This window comes from Molossus molossus, unplaced genomic scaffold (genome assembly GCF_014108415.1).
Source record: "Molossus molossus isolate mMolMol1 unplaced genomic scaffold, mMolMol1.p scaffold_m16_p_8, whole genome shotgun sequence".
In the NCBI taxonomy this organism is placed as follows: Eukaryota; Metazoa; Chordata; class Mammalia; order Chiroptera; family Molossidae; genus Molossus; species Molossus molossus.
In genome coordinates, this window is record NW_023425402.1 from 109,962,268 (window position 1) to 109,971,241 (window position 8,974).

The 8,974-nt window shown below is 43.6% G+C and overlaps 1 non-coding gene across 1 annotated transcript; it reads right to left on the minus strand.

The window, feature by feature from the left end:
• LOC118622161 lies at positions 1-163 on the minus strand. The gene has a single exon (XR_004957973.1). It is a non-coding gene; the product is annotated as a U1 spliceosomal RNA (small nuclear RNA).
• Between the last annotated feature and the right edge of the window lie 8,811 nt (positions 164-8,974).

Here is an 8,974-nt window from a genome sequence, read left to right on the forward strand (position 1 = left end):
CAGAGCAGAGTGTGAACACAGTCCCCCACTACCACGAATTGTGCAGTCGTGTTTCCCACACTTGGGGACATGGCAGGGTCAGCACATCCGGACAGCAACGGATAAGCCTCGCCCTGGGGGACCCACCTTCGTGATCATGGTGCCTCCCCTGCCGGGGCAGTACAACATCTGCAATACTTTCAACAATAAAAATAAATGTTGAAGAATGGGATTCCAATAGAAGACACCTTGATGAAGCCGGGCCTTAAACAGCGAGGTCCCCAGGGTGCAGGTACGCCCCAGTTTGACCCAGTGCTGCCCTCTACCGCCTCTCGCAGGTGACAGGTGGAAGGGAGCCCGGTGTGGGCAGAGCAGCGGATTTATACGTGAGACTTCGCGACCACAGCCCTGTCTGCGCACCTGTGCCCCTGTTTATATAAATGATGGTCCAGAACACCTGCAGCCATCCCCTGCATTTAAAGTGTCCACAGCCACCAGAGACAAACAGAAATGTTTTTAAGTGATAGCACCTTCAATCTAGTCCTTACATAATCTTCAAGTAATTATTCAAGAAAAATTGGTAGTTAACAACCAAAAATACCTAACCACACAGGAAATAAGACACCATGACCAAAAGAATAAGGGAAAAGATACATTGAAACAATAGACTTCAATTTCCTTACATATGGGAATTATCCAACATGTATGATATAGCAAATATGACTCTAAAGAAATATAAATTATGAAAAAAATGTAAAAATCTAGAACTTACTAAAAATGACTTAGCAGACTTGCATGAGAAACAAATAGAACTTCTAAAAGTAAAATATGAAATTAAAACTCAAAAAATATGCTTTAAACATAGCCGTAGCAGCCCTGGTCAGTATAGGTCAGCATCACCCGTGGACTGGAAAGTCCTGGGTTCAATTCCAGCCAAGGGCACGTACCTCAGTTGCAGTTCACCCCAGCCCCAGTTGGAGTAGTGCAGGTGGCAACCAATTGATGTGTCTCTCTCACATCAATGTTTCTCTCTCTCTTCCTCCCTCTCTCCCTCCAGCTCTATCTGAAGATTAGTGTAAAAATATACTCAGGTGAGGATCAAAAAAAATAAAATATATATATATATATATATATATATATATATATATATATATGGCCATAGCAAAAACATTAGTAGATAAAAGAATATATCAAAATAAAGTACCCATAATGCAGTGCAGAAGGCAAAAAAGTGGAACTATGAAACACTAAATAGAATACAGAGAGGACCCTCTAAGATCGAATATAGTCTCCTTCAATTTCCAGAAGACAAGCAAAGGGAGAAAATGTGGTGAGCTCAATGAAAGGGATAAAGACTCGAGATTTTATTTTGAAACTCACTGTATCGTAGAGACTAATAAAATGAGTATGGAACCAGTATGTAGGGTTGAACACGATGTGTTCACAGTTATTCTACCCACTCGGGTATTTTCCACCCATACAGAAGTGATGTGAGCACGTGAACGTAATACCGAGTGTGTCACCTCCAGGCAGAAACACAAAGTGTTCGTTCAAACATCTCTTCCCTGCGCTGTCAGTCAGTGCAAACTGCGTGTGAGTGCAAAGGACCTCACCTGGCTCTCAGGTGGCTGCGTCGAACGTGCAGAGTGAACTCAAAATAGACATTAGTTGGTTTAAAACACAGACACTTGGGGATGTTTTAACTCAGCATAAACAAAATAAACGTCACTGAAACATGAAATTAAAAAATAAATCACTGGAACAAACATGACTTCAGAACACAGGAATAAGTGTGAGCACAATCCAAGCAAAAATCAGTGGGTTATTTAATAGTGTCGCCATGTTTGACTTTTTACTAGAAGACCCGAATAGTGGGCTTTACATTCACATACAAATTAGGCAACATGCTAAAATAAATTGTATTGGTTGAATGTTGGAAGGAAGGAAGGAAGGAAGGAAGGAAGGAAGGAAGGAAGGAAGGAAGGAAGAAAGAAAGAAAGAAAGAAAGAAAGAAAGAAAGAAAGAAAGAAAGAAAGAAAGGAGTTAATGCAAACAGAAAACCTAGCAGACTGCAAATAAGGGTCAAAGGGATTCTCTTCTGAAGGGAGGCTTGAAACCCAGCCATTTCCAAAAGAAAAATCGGCATATAGGATGATAGGAAAATCCAAACCTTTATATAACAAAAGGCAGCATAAAAAATGCAAGCCGACAAACATGGGAGCGGGGAATGTGTTGCTAATTATAATATAAAACGAGCTACTACAAATTTGCCAGAAGGGAGCCAGTGATACAAAGAAAATTAAATGCCATAATTAATCAAAGGGCAAAGTTAAAGTCCAGGAAACACAGGAAAAGATCCCATCGCTAGAGGTCAAATGTAAATGACAATGACAACAAGATGGCACTTTGCAGCCTGGGAAGGTGGAAGACCTCAAACCTGTTTCTAGTTGGTACACGTGCCATCCGAGTCTGTTACGCGAAACCGTGAAGTCACCGGCAGCTGCGTGACCCTGTGTCCGTTTATTTTCCTGCCGTCGTAAACGATGAGAACCGTAGTGACGTGTTAGAACACCGTGTTCTGTGCACACAGCTGCAGAGGTCAGGAGTCTGAATGGTGTCTCTGGGTGAAAAGGAAGCTCTCAGCGGGGTGGCCAGTGCTCTGGGGGCTCAGGAGTGATCAGCCTTTTTCCTCTCCCGGCTCCGGGAGGCCAGGCCGGCTGCAACCTGGGCTGGTGGCCCACCCCCATCGCGAGGCCACCGGTGGCCGGGGGAGGGGGGGGGTCTGCCGCATGCTGCATCCCTCTGATGGCCCGGCCTCCCTCCCACTGACAAGGCCCGGCGGGGCCACACACCAGCGCATCCAGACAACTGATAATCTACCATTTCAAAATGAGCTGATTAGCAAATTCCATCTGCAAACTTAACTCCCTGTTGTCACAGAACACAGCATTTTCATAGGTTCTAGGGATCCGAATGTGGACTTTTGGGGGGTGTTATTTTGCCCAGCACACCCCAGTGCCAGGAAAGCCTGGGCGGGTGTCCCCGGTACAGAAATCCTCGCCTCTGCACCACCTTGCTGCTGAAAAGACAGGACAAGTTAGTTCTCAGCTTATGCCTAAGACAAGGGATCCCTGACCGTGGAGTTTAGAGTGTGTTTATGCCAGCATCCTTTGCTGCGGAAGGAAGGGGGAGTTGGCAAATGCAGGAACTTCCCAGGGGCTCACATTCCCTGCACTCCTGGGAGAGCCCTGGCAAGGTGCCCCCCCCCGCCCCCGTCCTCCTGCTGGTACCTCGCTGTCCCAGACTACTGGCCTGCATGAAGGCTCCGGTTCCCAGAGAGACCCCCGTGGTGTGGGGGGGGGGGCGGGGTGACCCACTGACAGCTGCTCTCAGTCCCCACCACCCCACTGCTCCTCTGCTACTTGTTTTCCCAGCGCTGCTCCCAGAGCCTATGCGTCAGCCTTTGTCACAGAGGGTCGCCTTCAGCAGTGAGCACCGTCTCAGTATGTCACACAGGCCTGAAGAGACTCGCGCATATCTGAGACAGGCGGGCTGCACTGTGCTGGGGCGCACGACGCTGCCCCGGGATTCGGGGTCAGAGCGGAGGAGCCAGGCCTGCGGCTCTGCTTCCCTCTGCGCAGTTCCACCGGGAAGGTCGCAGGTGGGGTGACCGGGTCGGGGTGCACCTGGCGTGGGCTTCGCTGCTTTCGTTGACAGCTCATAGGAAGGCATTCGTCCACCTGGCTGTCGACTTGGAGCCAATCACTAAACCTTTTCCAGTTCAGTTCACCCTAAAAGGGAAAATGACTACTTCCCACACTTTTGGAGGCGATGGCATAGAAAGTACTCTGCAGGTGGCAGACCGGCGGTTCTGTGAAACTGTTGCCAGGCTCCGTTAAATTAATCGGAGGCTTGGTGCAAATTGCCAGTGGTTCTCAACAGGATCCTCACTAACTATTTGGAAGTGTGGCAGTGGTTTTGTCTTGTCAGAACGGGAGCAATGCACTGAGTTTGGGGGGATTGGGTCCGTGAGAGGCAGATGACCGAAGTCACAGGACAGCCCTGCCAGACAGAGCTGGTCTGTCCTCCCCAGCTGAGATCAGCCCCCTGACGCTCCTGTGGGTGGGTGAGGGCTGAGTCCAGGACTTAACACTCGGGTGTGGGGGAAATGGGACAGCTGGCTGCAAACGTGAAGCAGACCACCCACTCACACCGCACACAAGAATAAACTCAAAATGCGTAAAAGACTTCAATGTGACTCATGAATCCAGAACGTAATCCAGTACTCTTCAGGAACATGAGTAATTCCTTTACTGGGCTTGAGTAGTCATGGAATTACCCACAAACACAATTATTATGTGAGCTGAGAGAAGAGTATGCTTTGTTTCGGTCATGTTCTGACATTTACCAAAAGGTGTTCACAATGTCAGAAAATCAAAATACCACTGGCCACACCACTCGTGGTATTTATCACCAACCCAGATATGTGTCAGTCTGTGTTTATAACTGTGTGCAATATTTCTGTACGCGAATATCCTTAACTGCGCCCCACTGCAAAATGTCACGACTACAGAAAAGTGTGACTTCTAAGTAATTGAGTTGCCTGCTCTTGAATATATATCTAAGCGGACGCAGGCATCCAGTTATGTCATCATTGAGAATATTTGTCCCCCAGTTATTAACGTGTGAAAACGCATATACTTTTATTATAAACTACTTTCCTTTCATATTTTTATTCATTTTAAAGATGGAATATTTGGTGTTTGGTTTACTTGTGTGTGACTGTAGGTTATATTATCCATGCACTTTTTTTCAAATTGTAGGTTGATTACATTATTGTTTAACATATCATTTTAGGGGGAAAAAAACGCAGATTATAACAGAAAATGCAGCAAATTTGAGTTGACAGACCTGAGATTAAATTTTATTTCTAAACCTCAGTAACTGTCTGATACCAGCTGGTGCTGACCTCCTGACTCTGTTCTAAAAATTGTTGGAACAGCCGACGACGAAATCAAATGATAATGTACAGAAATGCTTGTTTTAATGTACTCGGATTTGTTAATATATGTATTCACGGTTTGCATTCATTGTCTTGTTTAAGAAAGTCCTTCTCACTGCAAAGAGAAAAATATTCTGATTCATTGTTTTCAAAGAATATTAACTTTTAGTCTTCACATTTAAATTCATGATTCCTATGAAATCCAACTTTTGGCCATATATTAGTGGCACTGCCTATTTTTTAAAACATTTAATGAAAGAATTATAGACTTACAGAACAGTTGCAGAAATGTAATCCCTCCTCCCAGCTTCCTCTCACGTTAGGGTCTTGTGTGTCTCTAGTATAAGAAGCAGGACATTGATGTCATACACACCTAATAACTAAAATAAATATCATGTTCAAATTTCACTAGTCATGTGGAATAAATTTTAGTTTATTAATTAAGATAAATATCTGTTTCTTTCCTCTCACTTGAGGAACCAGCTGTTTTCCCTGTGCTATATAGTGATTATTGTTCCCACTGATATGAAAGAAAAGCTTTGCCGTATTTCAGGATTTTACATATGCATGGATCTGTTTATTGACTCCTAAATCTGTACCACCAATAAATTTAATATAGCTTTAGAACAAGTATATATAATATATCTCATTTTATATATATAGCTATATATGTGTTCTACATAAGATAAATCCTGTCTTCTTCTTATTCCTCAGGGGTGTCTTGATTATCATTAGTTCTTGTTTCTTCCAGATAACTTTGAAACATGAGATGATGTATTTAGAATTTAAAGAGCAGAATTAATACTCAGTAATTATCTTAATGAGATGTTGTGAATGAGCTAACTACAAGAATATTTTCAATATTTATTTTTCTCAGTGATTACAACTATTAAAAATAGTGGATTTATATTAAAATATTTCTTAACTGTATCCTACCTTCCAGTTTGTGTATTAAATTTAACTTGTCACTAAGCTGTACAGGTATCTAGTTTTATTACATCCTTCTGGAGTTTCTCAGAATCTGCTTAATGCTCACTCATTAAATATTACTTAGCCTCAAGAAATCTTACTTTTTAGCTATTCAAATAATCTCTTAATAATCATTAATAAAGTACATTAAACAACAGAAGAATAAAAATGAAGACAAGTCTGAATTTTTTAACGTAACCAAGATGACCCATTCAATTCCACTGCCTATCTTCTGTCTCTAAGTTGAAATGCGTGCTATAGCTTTATTAATCACATGTCATTTAGTAAACACAAAGGACTTAAACAGTTAAACTCGCTAATCATTCTAGCCATTGCCCATTTTTAAAAAATATACTTAATAATATTAACACTGTGTTATCACAGAGAGATTTTACTGATTTCTTAGGCTGTTAATAATACCAATACTGAAAAACTTTGAACAACTTAAAAATTAGGTGCTCTTAGTTCTCAAAACGCAGCATTTTGACTTTGTTTTTAACTAGAAACGATTGTTAATAATGACCTATTCCTTTGCATTACGCAATTTTAAGTGAAATCATTCATTGCAGCTTAACATAATAAAGTTCAAACACCCGAAGTATGAAGCTAAATGAAGTTTCACAAAGGGAAAACATTCACAGAACCACTGGAGTAAGACCAGAATGGCACCAGCAGCCGGAGGCTGCCCCCCACACCAGGTAGGTCGCTGCCGTGTTCCTATCCAAAGGAACCAACATGTGACAGTCGTAAGCAACTAGGACATTTTCCCAGTCAGGACAATTTCTTATGAATGGATGGATACATTAAGGACTTTTGTGTCTGACTTCTTTCACTCAGCTGTGTGTTTATAAGATTCATTGTTCATTGGCGCTGCCTAAGAAATCACTGAATAGGCAAAAAGGTAGTCATTTATTTGAAGGCCGGGTTTTCCCAATTATTGGTTATTACCAGTCTGCTGTTGTGAACATACCTGTACATGTTTGTGGTCACTATATGCATGGAATTCTACTGGGTACATAGTAGCAGATTTCTGGGTGATACGTTATAAATATACCCAGTGTTTCTAGATAAAGTCAAAGAGTTTTAAAACTATAAAAGTGAGCTTCTGTAAGAGGATGTGAGCTCGGGTACTTCCTAGCCCCCCAGTCCTGGTAGTTTATGTCTTGTTCGTGTTGCCATTTTGAAGAGTGTGGAGTGTGTGTTCTTTGTTTCATTTTGCATTTTCCTAATTCACAATGAGGGTGAGCAGTTTTTCGTATCCTTATTAGCCGTTTGGATTCTCTCCTCTGCACGGTGTTCCATTTAGGTATTTAAGTAGCAATAATATACCAGTTTACATTAGGCAGACTGAAAACATGTAAGATGTCAGACCTGTTCCAGTCGTCATGTATGCTCAAGTTTACTTTTCCTATGTTTCTGATGAAAAGGGGCAGCAATACTACCCTTTTTTAAAGAAAGGAATCTGGCAACATCCACTCGAATTATGAAGAAGAATTACACACCTTTTGATAACATGGAAATCAGTTACTAGAACATAAGGAGGTTCCTTGCAGCTTTCTTTGAGATGGGATACAGACAACCAGACAAAGTCCGTGTGTGTCTGTGTGCCCCCTCTTCAGGGAGGAGGGAAACAGAGAGGGAGGCAGAGGGAGTCAGGAGAGGTACATTCCTACACGACAACACGCCTAGAGAAAGCCCCTTAAAAATAGTGACAGAGAATCATGGTGCAAAAAATATTCTGTAACACAGCCCATTTCTATAAATAATAAGTCCCAGAGCCCCCTGGATGGGCATCTGCAGCTGACTTTAATCAGACCAGGGCCAGGGTTCAGGCGAAGTTCGTGTCCATGGGAGGCGGTCCCTCAGGAGAGGGACAGGGGTCAGGAGAGCCAGTTCAGGTGGCGACGCTGGGGGCGCTGGAAGCAAAGTCTCTCCCGGATCGAGACTCGGAAGAACTGAGTCTTCCAGCGCCTCACACTGATGAGAGGTAGGAAGAGTTCACAAGATGTAGGAAGGAAACATCCTTCCAGGATTACCCTGTTTTATGGCATGTGCTTGGCTCATCCACATACATTCTGTCAAACTGTCCTGTGGGCACCAGACACGAATATGTGAACAGCACAGCACGTACCTCTTAGCGACTTCTGATGCCCTCGACGCACGGGCACACAGAAAGCACCACGCCTGAAGAGGCACCTTCTGTAGGACGTACTCTTCCGAGTGCACTTTTACCGCCCCTGAGTCCCTGTACACAGTAACCTTCAAGTCCTCCCGTCCTCCGCATCTTCGGCTGGGCTGCGGGGTGCACACGTAGGAGACCCAGACGAGCCGTCCAGCAGCCCCCACGACCACAGCGCGTTGCTCTCTGTGCACAGCGCTTGCATGGTGCCCTCTAGACCAGAGTCCGGGGCTTCTGTTCTTTCAGCCAAATGAGATAGAGAGTGTAGACTGAGCGACCACTCCGCAAACTAGCGCCAGTAGCCTCAAAAGCAAAGATTTGAATTTCCCATTCTAACAGAAGTACCCTTGCAAATCACCAAGAGACTAGAAGCGACTTGGATATGTGTTCCGTAAACATGAAGTAAGAAGACGTATCAAAGCTTGGGCATTATCACACCTGTCAGGAATTATGAATCAAACAGACAACATGAGAGCTTATCTGCCCTGGCCGGTTTGGTTCAGCGGTTAGAGCGTCGGCCTGCGGTCTGGAGAGATTTGGGTTCGGTTCCCACTAGGGGCACATACCCCGCCCCTGGTTGGTCGTGCTGGTGGCAGCCACTCGATGTGTTCCTTTCACGTCTATGTTTCTCTCTCTCTCTGTTCCTCTCTCTCCCTCCCACTCTACCTGAACAAAAAATGGAAAAATATCCTCGCGTGAGGATTAAAAAAAAAAAAAAAAAAGCTTAGGCAGTATCATACCTGTCAGGAATTATGAATCAAACAGACAACATGAGAGCTTATATAGCTGTTGCAATGATGCAGCTGCTGCTAAACAGAGTTTTACATTTCTTTCAGAAAGCATTT